The following is a 16,914-nucleotide window of genomic DNA, read 5'->3' on the forward strand; positions in this document are numbered from 1 at the left end:
GATCTAGACGAGGGAACTAGATGTAATATCTCCAAGTTTGCAGACGACACAAAGCTGGGTGGGCGTGTGTGCTGTGAGGAGGATGTTCAGAAACTCCAATATGATTTGGACAGGTTGGGTGATTGGGCAGATGCCTGACAGATGCAGTATAACGTGGATAAATGCGAAGTTATCCACTTTGGTGGCAAAAACAGGAAGGCAGATAATTATCTGAATGGCAATAGATTGGGAGAAGGGGAAGTGCAACGAGACCTGGGTGTCCTTGTGCACCAGTCGCTGAAGGTAAGCATGCAGGTGCAGCAGGCAGTTAAGAAGGCAAATGGTATGTTGGCCTTCGTAGCGAGAGTGTTTGAGTACAGGAGCAAGGATGTCTTGCTGCAGTTGTACAGGGCCTTGGTGAGACCATATTTTGAGAATTGTGTGCAGTTTTGCTCACCTTATCTGAGGAAGGATGTTCTTGCCATGAGTGCAGCTAAGATTCACCAGACTGATACCTGGGATGGCAGGAATGACGTATGAGGAGAGATTGGGTCGACTGGGGTTATACTCGCTGGAGTTTAGAAGAATGAGAGGGGATCTCATTGAAACTTATAAAATTCGAACAGAACTAGACAGACTAGATGCAGGAAGGATGTTCCCGATGGTCGGGGAGTCCAGAACCAGGGCTCACAGTCTAAGGATAAGAGGTAAGCCATTTAGGACAGAGATGAGGAGGAATTTCTTCACCCAGAGAGTGGTGAACCTATGGAATTCTCTACCACAGAAGGCAGTAGAGGCCAATTCATTAAATATATTCAAGAAGGAGTTTGATATATTTCTTAAGGCTAAAGGGATCAAGGGATATGTGGCGAAAGCAGGGACAGGGTACTGAATTTGGATGATCAGCCATGATCGCATTGAATGGCGGAACAGGCTCGAGGGGCCGAATGGCCTACTCCTGCTCCTATCTTCTATGTTTCTATGATTCCCTTCTTTTGACTGTTCTTGGTGTTACATAGAATGTACAGCACAGAATCAGGACTTTCAACCCAACTGGTCCATGCCGGTGTTTATGCCCCACACCCACCCTACTTCAATTAACCCTATCAACATCTCCTCCTATTCCTTACACACTCATGTGGCTTCCCCTTAAATGCATCTGTACTTTTAGCCTCAACTACTCTTTCTGGTTGCGAGTTCCACATTCTCACCACTCTCTGGGTAAAGAAGTTTCTCCTGAATTCCCTCCTGGATTTATTAGTGGCCATCTTATATTTCGTGGATATTAAAACCCCAATAACTGGACTGGATTTTAATATTCTGTATCAATAAATCAGCTTTGTTTGAAACACCCAGTCTATTGAGGCCTTGTTTCTAAGATAAGCCGAGAGCTAATTGATGACTTGTTACAGACATTCCCTGTCCTCTCAATGTCGGTGTCCAGGGGAGAAGCTGCTGGGTTTGTGTTACTTTCTTAAAGTGAATTTTTGTGCTCAAGAAGGTGCTGGATGTCACTGTGGGGAAAAGAACATTTTAACATTCTCAGCACCTGGTGTCAACATCAAACACTCTCAGGCCAGGTACAGCACAGGTTATATACAGAGTAAAGCTCCCTCGACACTGTCCCGTCAAACCCTCCCAGGGCAGGTACAGCACAGGTTAGACACAAAGTAAATCTCCCTCTACACTGTCCCATCAAACACTCCCAGGGCAGGTACAGCACGGGTTAGATACAGAGTAAAGCTCCCTCTACACTGTCCCATCAAACACTCCCAGGGCAGGTACAGCACGGGTTAGATACAGAGTAAAGCTCCCTCTACACTGTCCCATCAAACACTCTCAGGCCAGGTACAGCACAGGTTAGATACAGAGTAAAGCTCCCTCTACACTGTTCCATCAAACACTCTCAGGCCAGGTACAGCACGCGTTAGATACAGAGTAAAGCTCCCTCTACACTGTCCCATCAAACACTCCCAGGGCAGGTACAGCACGGGATAGATACAGAGTAAAGCTCCCTCCACACTGTCCCATCAAACACTCCCAGGGCAGGTACAGCACGGGTTAGATACAGAGTAAGGCTCCCTGTACGCTGTCCCATCAAACACTCCCAGGGCTGTACAGCATGGGTTAGATACAGAGTAAAGCTCCCTCTACACTGTCCCATCAAACACTCCCAGGGCAGGTACAGCACGGGTTAGATACAGAGTAAAGCTCCCTCTACACAGTCCCATCAAACACTCCCACGGCAGGTACAGCACGGGTTAGATACAGAGTAAAGCTCCCTCTACACTGTCCCATCAAACACTCACAGGGCAGGTACAGCACAGGTTAGATACAGATTAAAGCTCCCTCTACACTGTCCCATCACACATTCCCAGGGCAGGTACAGCACAGGTTAGATACAGAGTAAAGCTCCCTGTGCACTGTCCCATCAAACACTCCCAGGGCAGGTGCAGCATGGGTTAGATACAGAGCAAAGCTCCCTCTACACTGTCCCATCAAACACTCCCAGGGCAGGTACAGCACGGGTTAGATACAGAGTAAAGCTCCCTCCACACTGTCCCATCAAACACTCCCACGGCAGGTACAGCACGGGTTAGATACAGAGTAAAGCTCCCTCTACACTGACCCATCAAACACTCCCACGGCAGGTACAGCACGGGTTAGATACAGAGTAAAGCTCCCTCTACACTGTCCCATCAAACGCTCCCAGGGCAGGTACAGCACAGGTAAGATACAGAGTAAATCTCCCTCTACACTGACCCATCAAACACTCCCACGGCAGGAACAGCACAGGTTAGATACAGAGTAAAGCTCCCTCGACACTGTCCCGTCAAACCCTCCCAGGGCAGTTACAGCACGGGTTAGATACAGAGTAAAGCTCCCTCTACACTGTCCCATCAAACACTCCCAGGGCAGGTACAGCACGCGTTAGATACAGAGTAAAGCTCCCTCTACACTGTCCCATCAAACACTCCCAGGGCAGGTACAGCACGGGATAGATACAGAGTAAAGCTCCCTCCACTGTCCCATCAAACACTCCCAGGGCAGGTACAGCACGGGTTAGATACAGAGTAAAGCTCCCTCCACACTGTCCCATCAAACACTCCCAGGGCAGGTACAGCACGGGTTAGATACAGACAAAAGCTCCCTCGACACTGTCCCATCAAACACTCCCAGGGCAGGTACAGCACGGGTTAGATACAGAGTAAAGCTCCCTCCACACTGTCCCATCAAACACTCCCAGGGCAGGAACAGCACGGGTTAGATACAGAGTAAAGCTCCCTCTACACTGTCCCATCAAACACTCGCAGGGCAGGTACAGCACAGGTTAGATACAGAGTAAAGCTCGCTCTACACTGTCCCATCACACATTCCCAGGGCAGGTACAGCACGGGTTAGATACAGAGTAAAGCTCCCTCTACACTGTCCCATTACACATTGCCAGGGCAGGTACAGCACGGGCTGGATACTGAGTAAAGCTCCCGCTACACTGTCCCATTACACATTGCCAGGGCAGGTACAGCACGGGCTGGATACTGAGTAAAGCTCCCGCTACACTGTCCCATCAAACACTCCCAGGGCTGTACAGCACGGGTTAGATACAGAGTAAAGCTCCCTCTACACTGTCCCATCACACATTCCCAGGGCAGGTACAGCACGGGTTAGATACAGAGTAAGGTTCCCTGTACGCTGTCCCATCAAACACTCCCAGGGCTGTACAGCACGGGTTAGAGAGTAAAGCTCCCTCTACACTGTCCCATCAAACACTCCCAGGGCAGGTACAGCACGGGTTAGATACAGAGTAAAGCTCCCTCTACACTGTCCCATCAAACACTCGCAGGGCAGGTACAGCACAGGTTAGATACAGAGTAAAGCTCGCTCTACACTGTCCCATCACACATTCCCAGGGCAGGTACAGCACGGGTTAGATACAGAGTAAAGCTCCCTCTACACTGTCCCATCAAACACTCGCAGGGCAGGTACAGCACAGGTTAGATACAGAGTAAAGCTCCCTCTACACTGTCCCATCAAACACTCGCAGGGCAGGTACAGCACAGGTTAGATACACAGTAAAGCTCCCTCTGCACTGTCCCATCAAACACTCCCAGGCCAGGTACAGCACGGGTTAGATACAGAGCAAAGCTCCCTCTACACTGTCCCATCAAACACTCCCAGGGCAGGTACAGCATGGGTTAGATACAGAGTAAAGCTCCCTCCACACTGTCCCATCAAACACTCCCACGGCAGGTACAGCACGGGTTAGATACAGAGTAAAGCTCCCTCTACACTGACCCATCAAACACTCCCACGGCAGGTACAGCACGGGTTAGATACAGAGTAAAGCTCCCTCTACACTGTCCCATCAAACACTCCCAGGGTAGGTACAGCACGGGTTAGATACAGAGTAAAGCTCCCTCTACACTGTCCCATCAAACACTCCCACGGCAGGCACAGCACGGGTTAGATACAGAGTAAAGCTCCCTCTACACTGTCCCATCAAACACTCCCAGGGCAGGTACAGCACCGGTTAGATACAGAGTAAAGCTCCCTCTACACTGTCCCATCAAACACTCCCAGGGCAGGTCACACATTCCCAGGGCAGGTACAGCATGGATTAGATACAGAGTAAAGCTCCCTGTACACTGTCCCATCAAACACTCCCAGGGCAGGTACAGCATGGGTTAGATACAGAGTAAAGCTCCCTCTACACTGTCCCATCAAACACTCCCAGGGCAGGTACAGCACGGGTTAGATACAGAGTAAAGCTCCCTGTACACTATCCCATCAAACACTCCTAGGGCAGGTACAGCATAGGTTAGATACAGAGTAAAGCTCCCTCTACACTATCCCATCAAACACTCCCAGAGCAGGTACAGCACGGGTTAGATACAGAGTAAAGCTCCCTCTACACTATCCCATCAAACACTCCCAGGGCAGGTACAGCACGGGTTAGATACAGAGTAAAGCTCCCTCTACACTGTCCCATCAAACACTCCCAGGGTAGGTACAGCACGGGTTCGATACAGAGTAAAGCTCCCTCTACACTGTCCCATCAAACACTGCCAGGGCAGGTACAGCACGGGTTAGATACAGAGTAAAGCTCCCTCTACACTGTCCGATCAAACACTCCCAGGGCAGGAACAGCATGGGTTAGATACAGAGTAAAGCTCCCTCCACACTGACACATCAAACACTCCCAGGGCAGGTACAGCACGGGTTAGATACAGAGTAAAGCTCCCTCTACACTATCCCATCAAACACTCCCAGGGCAGGTACAGCACGGGTTAGATACGGGGTGTCAGCTGTGGCTCAGGCGGCAGCACTCTCCCCTCTGAGTCAGAAGGTTGTGGGTTGAAGTCCCACTCCAGAGACTCGAGTCTAAAACTCTGTGCTGCCCCTCCAGTGCAGTGCTGAGGGAGTAAAGCCCAGTGCAGAGTAAAGTTCCCTCTGCACTGCTCCACTAACAGGCCTGAGCCCCAAACTCAGAAGAGCGCCCTCTGCTGCATTCCGCTTGTCTTAGCAGCGGGAGAAGCAGGCGGCGGAAGTCCCGCCCCTCGGACACTCCGATTGGTTGGAGGACCCGCCGCCATCTCAGTCCTCCGTGCTCCGCCCGCTCTCTCCCTATTGGTCGGAGCTCCCGTCAGTCACCGCCGTGGAGTTGATGACGTGGCCCAGTCAGGCTCCCTGCAGAAGACAAGGGGCTGCGGCTGCTCAATCCGCTCCGCGCCGGGAGGGCGCTGGGACGGTGCGGTTTGTATTTTCTTTTTATTTATCTCCCCGCCCGCGCTTCTCTCCGCTATACATAAAAAAACTCTGATAAAACTCACTTTCCGCCGGTGATCCGGACTCTCGCGGTTGGCCGGGCCTTCCCCAGAATGCGAGGCACTGCGCAGGCGCGGTAGCGGCTCAACTTCGGGAGCGGGGCCCGGCGGCGCATGCGGAGTAGGGGGAGGGGGCGGGGCCTGTTCAGAGGGGGAGGATGATTGACAGGGGCCCAGGGGGTGTGCTGAGCATGCGCGGTGCGGGCCGGGCGCCTGTGGAGCAGGAGGGCGGGCCCATGGGGCGCATGCGCGGGGTCAGCTGCAGCTTTAGAGTCACAAAGGGACCGAGTGTCTTCAAATCTCTCCCCTCCTCTTCTAATTTCCTGTAAAACCAGTTTATAAAAGTCATCACTGAAAGTACATAGAAACATAGAAGATAGGCTGATCATAAAAAAAGCAGTTTGTTTTTAAATTGATGAAACAGAAACAAGAAACCCTGTGGAGCAAATGTGAGTAAAAATATTTTTTCTCCCTGAATTAATATTTTAAATATTAATTTTCTGCGTTTTTAATGATTAATTTCAAGCACTTTAAGAGAAATATGGGAGTGGTGGGGGTTCTCTTAAAGGGACAGGCGCTCTTTCTATGAGATTTTCATTAAAGGGACCGCGTCCCCGTGGATGACCGATTTTTAAAGGGACAGCGTCTCCCTTTTTATTAATGTATATGTAAGAGACTGACATTTAAAGTAGGGCTAATCCCCTGCTCCCCTGAGTGCTTGGTGAGAAATCAGGTGCTGTTTGCTGTCGCCCCCTCCCAATTTTCTGCCAAGGGACAGAAAGCAGAGAGTAGTGGTGAACGGTTTCTTTTCAGACTGGAGGGAGGTAAACAGTGATGTTCCCCAGGGGTCGGTATTAGGACCAATGTCCCCTCTTTTCTTTGAGGTGCGTGGCCCCTTTAACGGGCTGCACGGCCCATTCAAATTTCCACGCATGCGCGTTTATTCCATTTATAGGGCGGTGAGCCGGCTGCGCGGGACCTCCAGACCGCTGCGTGGCCACGCAACTTAACGTGAACATTGATTCGGACCACTGCTTTTTTTGATATATATCAATGACCTGGACTTGGGGATCCAGGGCAAAATTTCAAAATTTACAGATGACATGAAACTCGGAAATGTAGCAAACAATGAGGATAGTAACAGACTTCAGGAGGATGTAGCCAGACTGGTGAAATGGGCAGAAACGTGGCAGATTAAATTTAATGTAGAGAAGTGTGAAGTGATTCATTTTGGTAGGAAGAATGAGGAGAGGCAATATAAACTAAATGGTCCAGTTTTAAAGAGGGTGCAGGAACAGAGAGGCCTCGGGGTGTATGTACACAAATCTTAGAAGGTGGCAGGACAAGTTGAGAAGGCTGTTAAAAAAGCAAACAGGACCCTTGACTTTATTAATAGAGGAATAGAGTACAAAAGCAAGCAGGTTATGCTAAGCCTTTATAAAACACTGGCTAGGCTTCCGCTGGGCACCACACTTTAGGAAGGATGTCAAGGCCTTGGAGAGGGTGCAGAAGAAATTTACGAGAATGGGACCAGGGATGAGGAACTTGAGTTACATGGAGAGACGGGAGAAGCTGGGGTTGTTCTCCTTAAGCATAGATACATAGAAGATAGGAGCAGGAGTAGGCCATTCGGCCCTTCGAGCCTGCTCCGCCATTCAATGAGATCATGGCTGATCATCCAAATTCAGTACCCGGTCCCTGCCTTCTCCCCATATCCCTTTAGCCTTAAGAAATATATCCAACTCTTTCTTGAATATACTTAATGAACTGGCCTCCACCGCCTTCTGTGGCAGAGAATTCCACAGGTTCACCACTCTCTGGGTGAAGAAATTCCTCCTCATCTCTGTCCTAAATGGCCTACCCCTTATCCTTAGACTGTGACTCCCGGTTCTGGACTCCCCGGCCATCAGAAACATCCTTCCTGCATCTAGTCTGTCCAGGCCTGACAGAATTTTATAGGTTTCGATGAGATCCCCTCTCAATCTTCTAAACTCCAGTGAGTATAAGCCCAATCGACACAATCTCTCCTCATACATCATTCCTGCCATCCCAGGTATCAGCCTGGTGAATCTTCGCTGCACTCCTTCCATGGCAAGAACGTCCTTCCTCAGGTAAGGCGACCAAAACTGCACACAATACTCGAGGTGTGGTCTTACCAAGGCCCTGTACAACTGTAGCAAGATATCCTTCTTCTTGTACTCGAACCCTCTTGCTACGAAGGCCAACATACCATTTGTCTTCTTAACCGCCTGCTGCACCTGCATGCTTACCTTCAGCGACTGGTGTACAACAACACCCAGGTGTCTTTGCACTTCCCCTTCTCCCAAACTATTACCATTCAAATAATAATCTGCCTTCCTGTTTTTGCCACCAAAGTGGATAACCTCACATTTATCCACATTATAGTGCATTTGCCATGTTTCTGCCCAGTTTCTGCCCAATCACCCAACCTGTCCAAATCGTGCTGGAGTTTCACGACATCCTCCTCACAGCATACCCTCCCCCCCAGCTTTGTGTCGTCTGCAAATTTGGAGATATTACATCCAATTCCCTCGTCCAGATCATTAATATATATTGTGAACAGCTGGGGTCCGAAGACCGATCCTTGCGGTACCCCACTAGTCACTGCCTGCCACTCGGAAAACGACCCGTTTATTCCAACTCTTTGCTTTCTGTCCGCCAACCAGTTCTCTATCCAAGTCAATACCTTGCCCCCAATCCCATGTGCCTTAATTTTGCACGCTAATCTCTTATGCGGGACCTTACCGAAAGCCTTCTGAAAGTCCAAATACACCACATCCACTGGTTCTCCCTTATCTATTTTACCAGTTACATCCTCAAAAAATTCCAGTAGATTAGTCAAGCATGATTTACCTTTTGTAAATCCATGTTGACTTTGTCCGATCCCGTCACTGCTTTCCAAGTGCTCTGCTATTACATCTTTTATAATGGACTCTAGCATTTTCCCCACTACCAATGTCAGGCTTACCGGTCTATAATTCCCCGCCTTTTCTCTACCACCTTTTTTGAATAGTGGGGTAACATTAGCTACCCGCCAATCCATGGGTACCGTTCCAGAGTCTATCGAGTTCTGGAAGATGACCAGCAATGCATCTACTATTTCTAGGGCCACTTCCTTAAGTACCCTGGGATGTAGATTATCAGGCCCTGGGGATTTCTCGGCCTTCAGTCCCATCAATTTTCCTAACACCATTTCCCTACAAATACTGATTTCTTTCAGTTCCTCCCTTTCATCAGACCCTATATTCCCCGGCATCTCTGGGAGGTTATTTGTGTCCTCCTTTGTGAAGACAGAACCAAAGTATGTATTTAGTTGGTCTGCCATTTCTTTGTTCCCCATTATAAATTCCCCCGATTCTGACTGCAAGGGACCTACGCTTGACTTCACCAATCTTTTTCTCTTTACATATCTATAAAAGCTTTTACAGTCAGTTTTTATGTTCTCTGCAAGCTTACTCTCATATTCTATTTTCCCTTTCTTAATTAATCCCTTTGTCCTCCTTTGTTGAATCCTAAACTGCTTCCAATCCTCAGGGTTATTGCTTTTTCTGGCCAATTTATATGCCCTCTCCTTGGATCTTATGCTATCCCTAATTTCCCTTGTTAGCCACGGTTGGGTCACGTTTTTTGTTTTTTTTTATGCCAAACTGGGATGAACAAATTCTGTAGTTCATCCATTCGGTCTTTGAATGTTTGCCATTGCCTATCCACCGTCAACCCTTTGAGTGCCTTTCCCCAATCAATCCTACCCAACTCGCTCCTCAGACCATCATAGTTTCCTTTATTTAAATTGAGGACCCTAGTCTCCGAGTCAACTACTTCATTCTCCATCTTAATGAAGAATTCGATCATATTATGATCGCTCCGACCCAAGGGGCCTCTTACAACAAGATTGCTAATTAATCCTTTCTCGTTACATAATACCCAGTCTAAGATGGCCTGATCTCTGGTTGGTTCCTCGACATATTGGTCCAGGAAACCATCCCGTTAACACTCCAGGAATTCCTCCTCCACAGTATTGTTACTCATTTGGTTGGCCCAATCTATATGTAGATTAAAGTCACCCATGATGACTGCTGTGCCCTTATTGCACGCTTCTTTAATTTCTCTTTGAATGCCATCCCCAACCTCCGCCTTACTGTTTGGAGGTCTATAAACCACTCCCACTAACGTTTTTTTCCCCTTAGTATTTCTCAATTCTACCCATACAGATTCCACCTCATCAGAGCTAATATCCTTCATTACAATTGTGTTAATCCCTTCTTTAACCAGTAATGCTACCCCACCTCCCTTTCCTTTTTGCCTATCTTTCCTGAATATCGAATACCCCTGGATGTTGAGTTCCCAGTCCTGGCCCTCCTTGAGCCACGTTTCCGTAATCCCAACCAAATCGTATTTGTTTACCTCTATTTGCGCAGCCAATTCATCCACCTTATTACAAATGCTCCTCGCATTAAGACACAAAGCCTTCAGGCTTGTTTTTTTAACGCTCTTAGACCTATTAGAATTATTATTTACTGTGGCCATGTTTGATTTAAACCGTTGATTTCTCTGACTGCCACTTTTGTTTTTCTCCTTCCTATCTTTTGCTTTTATCCTTGTTTCCCTTTCCTCTGTCTCCCTGCTCAGGTTCCCAACCCCTTGCCATTTTAGTTTAAACCCTCCCCCACAGCACTAGCAAACACTCCCCCTAGGACATTGGTTCCAGCCCTGCCCAGGTGCAGACCGTCCGGTTTGAACTGGTCCCACCTCCCCCAGAACCGGTTCCAATGTCCCAGGAACTTGAATCCCTCCCCCTGGCACCATTCCTCTAGCCACGTATTCATCTGAAGTATCCTTCTATTTCTACTCTGACTTGCATGTGGCACTGGTAGCAATCCTGAGATTACTACCTTTGAGGTCCTGTTTTTTAATTTATCTCCTAACTCCCTATATTCCGCTTTTAGGACCTCATCCCGCTTTTTACCAATATCGTTGGTGCCTATATGCACCACGACAACTGGCTGTTCACCCTCCCCTTCCAAGATCTGCAGCCGCTCGGAGACATCCTTGACCCTTGCACCAGGGAGGCAACACACCATCCTGGAGTCTCGTTTGCGGCCGCAGAAACGCCTATCTATTCCCCTCACAATTGAATCCCCTATTACTATAGCTCTACCCCTCTTTTTCCTCCCATTCTGTGCAGCAAAGAAGATTAAGAGGAGATTTGATAGAGTTGTTCAAAATCAGGATGGATTTTGAGAGAGTAAATAAGGAGAAACCGTTTCCAATGGCTGAAGGGACAGAAACCAGATTTAAGGCGATTGGCAAAAGAACCAGAGGTGACATGAGGAAACAGATTTTTACACCAAGTTGTTGTGATCTGGAATGCGCTGCCTGAAAGGGCGGTGGAAGCAGATTCGATATTATAATTCAAAAGAGATTGAGATAAATACTTGAAGGGAAAACATTTACAGGGCTTTGGGGAAAGAGCAGGGGGAGTGGGATTAATTGGATCGCTCTTTCAAAGAGCCGGCAGAGGCACGATGGGCCGAATGGCCTCCTTCTGTGCTGTATCATTCTATGATGCTATTCTGCACAGACACACACACATACAGTCAGACAGACACACAGATACTCACTAAAATACAGTCAGACACACACTCACATTTTTCCTGCATGAACTTTTATTATTAATTTCAAAGACTTTAAGAAAAAGGTGGGAGTGGTGGGCGGAGGGCTCTTAAAGGGACAGGGACTCTCCTTTTCAATGTGATTTTCATTAAAGGGTCCGAGTCCCTCCTTGCCTGTGGAGGACCAATTTTAAAAGGACAGCGTCTCGAAATCAGGTGCTGTCTGCGTGTGAACCGCCTCCTCCCAATTTCCTGCCAAGCGATCCCTGCGGGCACCACTCCACTCTAGGAGTGGCTCCTAGAATCAGACAGCACAGAAGGAGGCCATTCAGCCCATCGTGCCTGTGCCGGCTCTTTGAAAGAGCTCTCCATTTAGTCCCACTCCCCTGCTCTTTCCCCATAGCCCTGAAAATGTTTCCCCTTCAAGTATTTATCCAATTCCCCAGTGAACGTTATTATTGACTCTGCTTCCACCGCCCTTTCAGGCAGCGCATTCCAGATCACAACAACTCGCTGCGTCAATAAAATTCTCCTCACCTCGCCTCTGGTTCTTTTGTCAATGACCTTAAATCTGTCCTCTGGTTACTGACCCTCCTGCCACTGGAAACAGTTTCTCCTTATAAGCTACAGCTATACAAAGCCCTGGTTAGACCCCAGAGAGTGATAGGGTCATAACGGCACAGAAGGAGGCCATTCGGCCCATTGAGTCCGTGCCGGCTCTCTGTATACAATCCAGTCAGTCCCACTCCCCCGCTCTATCCCCGTAGCCCTGCAAGTTTATTTCCCTCAGCTGCCTATCCAGTCTCCCCTTGAAAACATTGAGTGTCTCCGCTTCCACCACTTCCGTCGGCAGCGAGTTCCAGGTCATCACCACTCGCTGCATAAAAAAGTTTTCCCTCACATCCCCCCTGTATCTCTTGCCCAAAACCTTAAATCTGTGTCCCCTAGTCCTTGTACCATCAACTAGTGGGAACAGCCTTTCCCCGTCTAGCCTATACAAACCCGTCAAATCACCCCGCAACCTCCTTTGCTCTAATGAAAACAAATCCAGCTTCTCCAACCTGTCCTTGTAGCTAAGATCCCCCATTCCCGGAACCATTCTGGTAAATCTCCTCTGCACCCTCTCAAGGGCCTTCACATCCTTCCTAAAGTGTGGTGACCAGAACTGGACGTAATACTCCAGTTGTGGCCTAACCAGCGCTTTATAAAGGTTCAGCATAACTTCTCTACTTTTGTACTCAATACCTCTATTTATGAAGCCCAAGATCCCAAATGCTTTGTTAACCACTCTCTCAAAATGTCCCGCCACCTTCAGGGACCTGCGCACATTAACTCCCAGGAACACCCTGGAGCACTGTGTACAGTTCTGGGCACCGCACCTCAGAAAGGATATACTGGCCTTGGAAGGAGTGCAGCACAGATTCACCAGAATGTTACCCGGGCCCCAAGGGTTAGATTATGAGGAGAGATTACATAAACTAGGCTTGTGTTCCCTGGAATCTAGAAGGTTAAGGAGTGATTGAGGATTTTAGGATTTTGAAAGGAATTGGTAGAGTAGATAGAGAGAAACTTTTTCCGCCGGTGGGGGAGTCGAGGACAAGGGGACATCACCTTAAAATCAGAGCCAGGCCATTCAGGAGAGAAGTTGGGAAACACTTCTTCACACAAAGGGTGGTAGAAGTGTGGAACCCTCTCCCACAGGAAGCAGTCGATGCCAGCTCAATTAATCATTTAAAATCCCAGAGCGATAGATTTTTGCTAGACAAGGGAGCAAAGGGATATGGAGCCAAGGCAGGTGGGTGGAGTTAAGACACAGATCGGCCATGATCTCATTGAATGGTGGAACAGGCTGGAGGGGCTGAATGGCCTCCTCCTGTTCCCATGCTCCTATTTACTCTATCAAAACCCTTCCTGTTTTGAACACCTCTATTAAATCTCCGCTGCACCTTCTCTGCTCCAAGGAGAACAATCCCAGCTTCTCCAGTCTCTCCACATAACTGAAATCCTCTGTGTATTTGTCGTGGGGCAGCAGGCTATAGCAAACAGCTTTCTTAAGAACATAAGAAATAGGAGCAGGAGCAGGCCATTCGGCCCTTTGAGCCTGCTCCGCCATTCAATAAGATCATGGCTGATCTTCTACCTCATCTCCACCTTCCCGCCCGATCCCCATATCCCTCGATTCCCCATGAGTCCAAAAATCTATCGATCTCAGCCTTGATTATACTCAATGACTGAGCCTCCACAGCCCTCTGGGGCAGAGAATTCCAAAGATTCACCACCCTCTGAGTGAAGAAATTTCTCCTCATCTCAGTCCTAAATGGCCGACCCCTTATTCTGAGACTGTGACCCCTGGTCCTAGACTCCCCAGCCAGGGGAAACAGTCTCCCAGCATCTACCCTGTCAAGCCCTGTAAGAATTGTAGATGTTCCAATGAGATCACCTCTCATTCTTCAAAATTCATGGGAATATAGGCCCAGTCTCCTCAATCTCTCCTCATAGGACAATCCCCCCATCCCAGGAATCAGTCTGGTGAACCTTCGTTGCACTCCCTCTAAGGCAAGTATATCCTTCCTTAGGTAAGGAGACCAAGACTGTACACAATACTCCAGGTGTGGTCTCACCAAGGCCCTATATAATTGCGGTGAGACTTTACTCTTATACTCCAATTCATTTGTAATAAAGACTAACGTACCATTTGCTTTCCTAATTGCTTGCTGCACCTGCGTGTTAAGATGAGAAATGATAAAGGCAAGAAGTCACTTGTGGGAGTGGTGTACAGGCCCCCTGACAGTAACCACACGGTAGGATGGAGTATAAAGGAAGAAATAATGGGAGCTTGTCAGAAAGGTATGGCTATAATCATGGGGGATTTTAATCTACATATAGACTGGAAAAATCAGATGGGCAAAGGTAACCTAGATGAGGAGTTCATAGAATGTTTTCGGGATAGTTTCTTAGAACAGCACGTTCTGGAACCAACCAGAGAGCAGGCTATACTAGACCTGGTATTGTGCAATGAGATAGGATTAATTAATGACTTCATAGTGAAGGCGCCCCTAGGTAGCAGCGATCATAATATGATTGAATTTTACCTTCAGTTTGAGGGAGAGAAGAATGGGTCCAAGACTAGTATTTTAAACTTAAATAAGGGCAATTAAGAGGGCATGAAAGCAGAGCTAGCTAAAGTGAACAGGCAAATTAGGTTAAGGGATAGGTCAATAGAGTCGCAGTGGCAGACATTTAAGGGGATATTTCAGAATACACAGAATAGATACATTCCAACGAGAAAGAAAAATTCCAAGGGGAGGACCCACCATCCGTGGTTAACTAAAAAAGTTAAAGATAGTATCAAACTTAAAGAAAAAGCATATAATTGTGCAAAGATGGCTGGCAGGTCAGAAGATTGGACAGAATATAAAAAACAGCAAAGAATGACTAAAAGATTAATAAGGAGAGAAAAATGATAGTACCAGAGAAAGCTAGCTAGAAATATAAACACAGATAGTAAGAGTTTCTATAGATATTTAAAAAAGAAAAGAGTTAACAAAGTGAGCACTGGTCCTATAGAAAGTGAGACTGGGGAATTAATAATGGAAAATAATAATAATAATTCAACTTTATTGTCATTGTACAATGCACAAGTACATGAACAACGAAATGTGATCTTGCAAGCTCCCATGAGTCCAGTACAAATAACATTAACATTAAACGTAAATAGCACCGTCCTGGGAGAAGCAAAGCCGCTGCGTCTGTGCGCGCCGCCATTCCATTTCCACCATTCCTCCTGTCTGACAATCTTCAGCCCAACGCCCGGGCCTGCTCACCAGCCGCCCCTCCCGGGGCTCCTTCCGTGACCTTCTCACCAACCGCCCCTCCTCAGGGCTCCTTCCGTGACCTTCTGCACCTGGTCTTCCCTGATGGTCACCCCTCCAGGTACTAACCAGGCCTGGCTCTGCTTAGCTTCCAAGCCTTGCCAGTGACCCTGTCCCAAGGCCCAGGAATAAGGAGATGGCAGTTGAATTGAACAGGTATTTTGCATCGGCCTTCACTATAGAGGATTCAAGTAACATCCCAGAAATAGCTGTAAATCAGGAAATGGAAGGGAGGGAGGAACTCAAGAAAATTACAATCACCAGGGAAGTGGTACTGAGCAAATTGTTGGAGCTGTGGGCTGACAAGTCCCCGGGTCCTGATGGACTTCATCCTAGGGTCTTAAAAGAAGTGGCTAGTGAGATAGTTGATGCATTGGTTTTAATTTTCCAAAATTCCCTAGATTTGGGGAAGGTTCCATTAGATTGGAAAATAGCGAATGTAACTCCTTTATTCAAAAAGGGAGGGAGACAGAAAGCAGGAAACTACAGGCCAGTTAGCTTAACATCTGTCATAGGGAAGATGTTAGAAGCTATTATTAAAGACGTTATAGCAGGGCACTTGGAAAAGTTCAAGGTAATCAGGCAGAGTCAACATGGTTTTGTGAAAGGGAAATCATGTTTAACCAATTTATTGGCGTTCTTTGAGGAAGTAACATGTGCTGTGGATAAAGGGGAACCGGTGGATGTACTGTACTTAGATTTCCAGAAGGCATTTGATGAAGTGCCACATCAAAGGTTATTGCGGAAAATAAAAGCTCATGGTTTAGAGAGTAACATATTGGCATGGCTAGAAGGTTGGCTAGCTAATAGGAAACAGAGAGTAGGCATAAATCGGTCATTTTCTGGTTGGCAAGATGTAACGAGTGGTGTGCCACAGGGATCAGTGCTGGGACCTCAACTTTTTACAATTTATATAAATGACTTGGATGAAGGGACCGAAGGCATGGTTGCTAAATTTGCTGATGACACAAAGATAGGTAGGAAAGTAAATTGTGAAGAGGACATAAGGAGGCTACAAAGGGAGATAGGTTAAGTGAGTGGGCAAAGATCTGGCAAATGGAGTATAATGTGGGAAAATGTGAAGTTGTCCATTTTGGCAGGAAGAATAAAAAAGAAGCATATTATCTAAATGGTGAGAGATTGCAGAGCTCTGAGATGCAGAGGGATCTGGGTGTCCTAATGCATGAATCGCAAAAGGTTAGTATTCAGGTACAACAAGTAATCAGGAAAGCTAATAGAATGTTATTGTTTATTGCGAGGGAAACTGAATACAAAAGTAGGGAGGTTATGCTTCAGTTATACAGGGCATTGGTGAGACCACATCTGGAGCACTGTGTACAGTATTGGTCTCCTTATTTAAGGAAGGATGTAAATGCGTTGGAAGCAGTTCAGATAAGGTTTACTAGACTAATACCTGGAATGGGCGGGTTGTCTTATGAGGAAAGGTTGGACAGGCTAGGCTTGTATCCGCTGGAGTTTAGAAGAGTAAGAGGTGACTTGATTGAAACATATAAGATCCTGAGGGGTCTGGACAGGGTGGATGTGGAGAGGATGTTTCCTCTTGTGGGAGAATCTAGAACTAGGGGTCACTGTTTAAAAATAAGG

At 47.4% G+C, this 16,914-nt stretch overlaps 1 pseudogene across 1 annotated transcript in view; it reads left to right on the forward strand.

Annotated features, from left to right (window-relative positions):
• The first annotated feature begins 6,169 nt into the window (after window positions 1-6,169).
• LOC147084094 (uncharacterized) overlaps window positions 6,170-16,914 on the forward strand; it is a 445,069-nt pseudogene continuing 434,324 nt past the window's right edge. Inside the window, exon 1 of the transcript XR_015075925.1 lies at window positions 6,170-6,253. The product of XR_015075925.1 is annotated as an uncharacterized LOC147084094 (transcript). The remainder of the gene's footprint in view (window positions 6,254-16,914) is intronic.

Source organism: Somniosus microcephalus, unplaced genomic scaffold, assembly GCF_052327205.1.
Source record: "Somniosus microcephalus isolate GS21.2 unplaced genomic scaffold, FLI_Smic_1.0 scaffold2, whole genome shotgun sequence".
NCBI classification, from domain to species: Eukaryota; Metazoa; Chordata; class Chondrichthyes; order Squaliformes; family Somniosidae; genus Somniosus; species Somniosus microcephalus.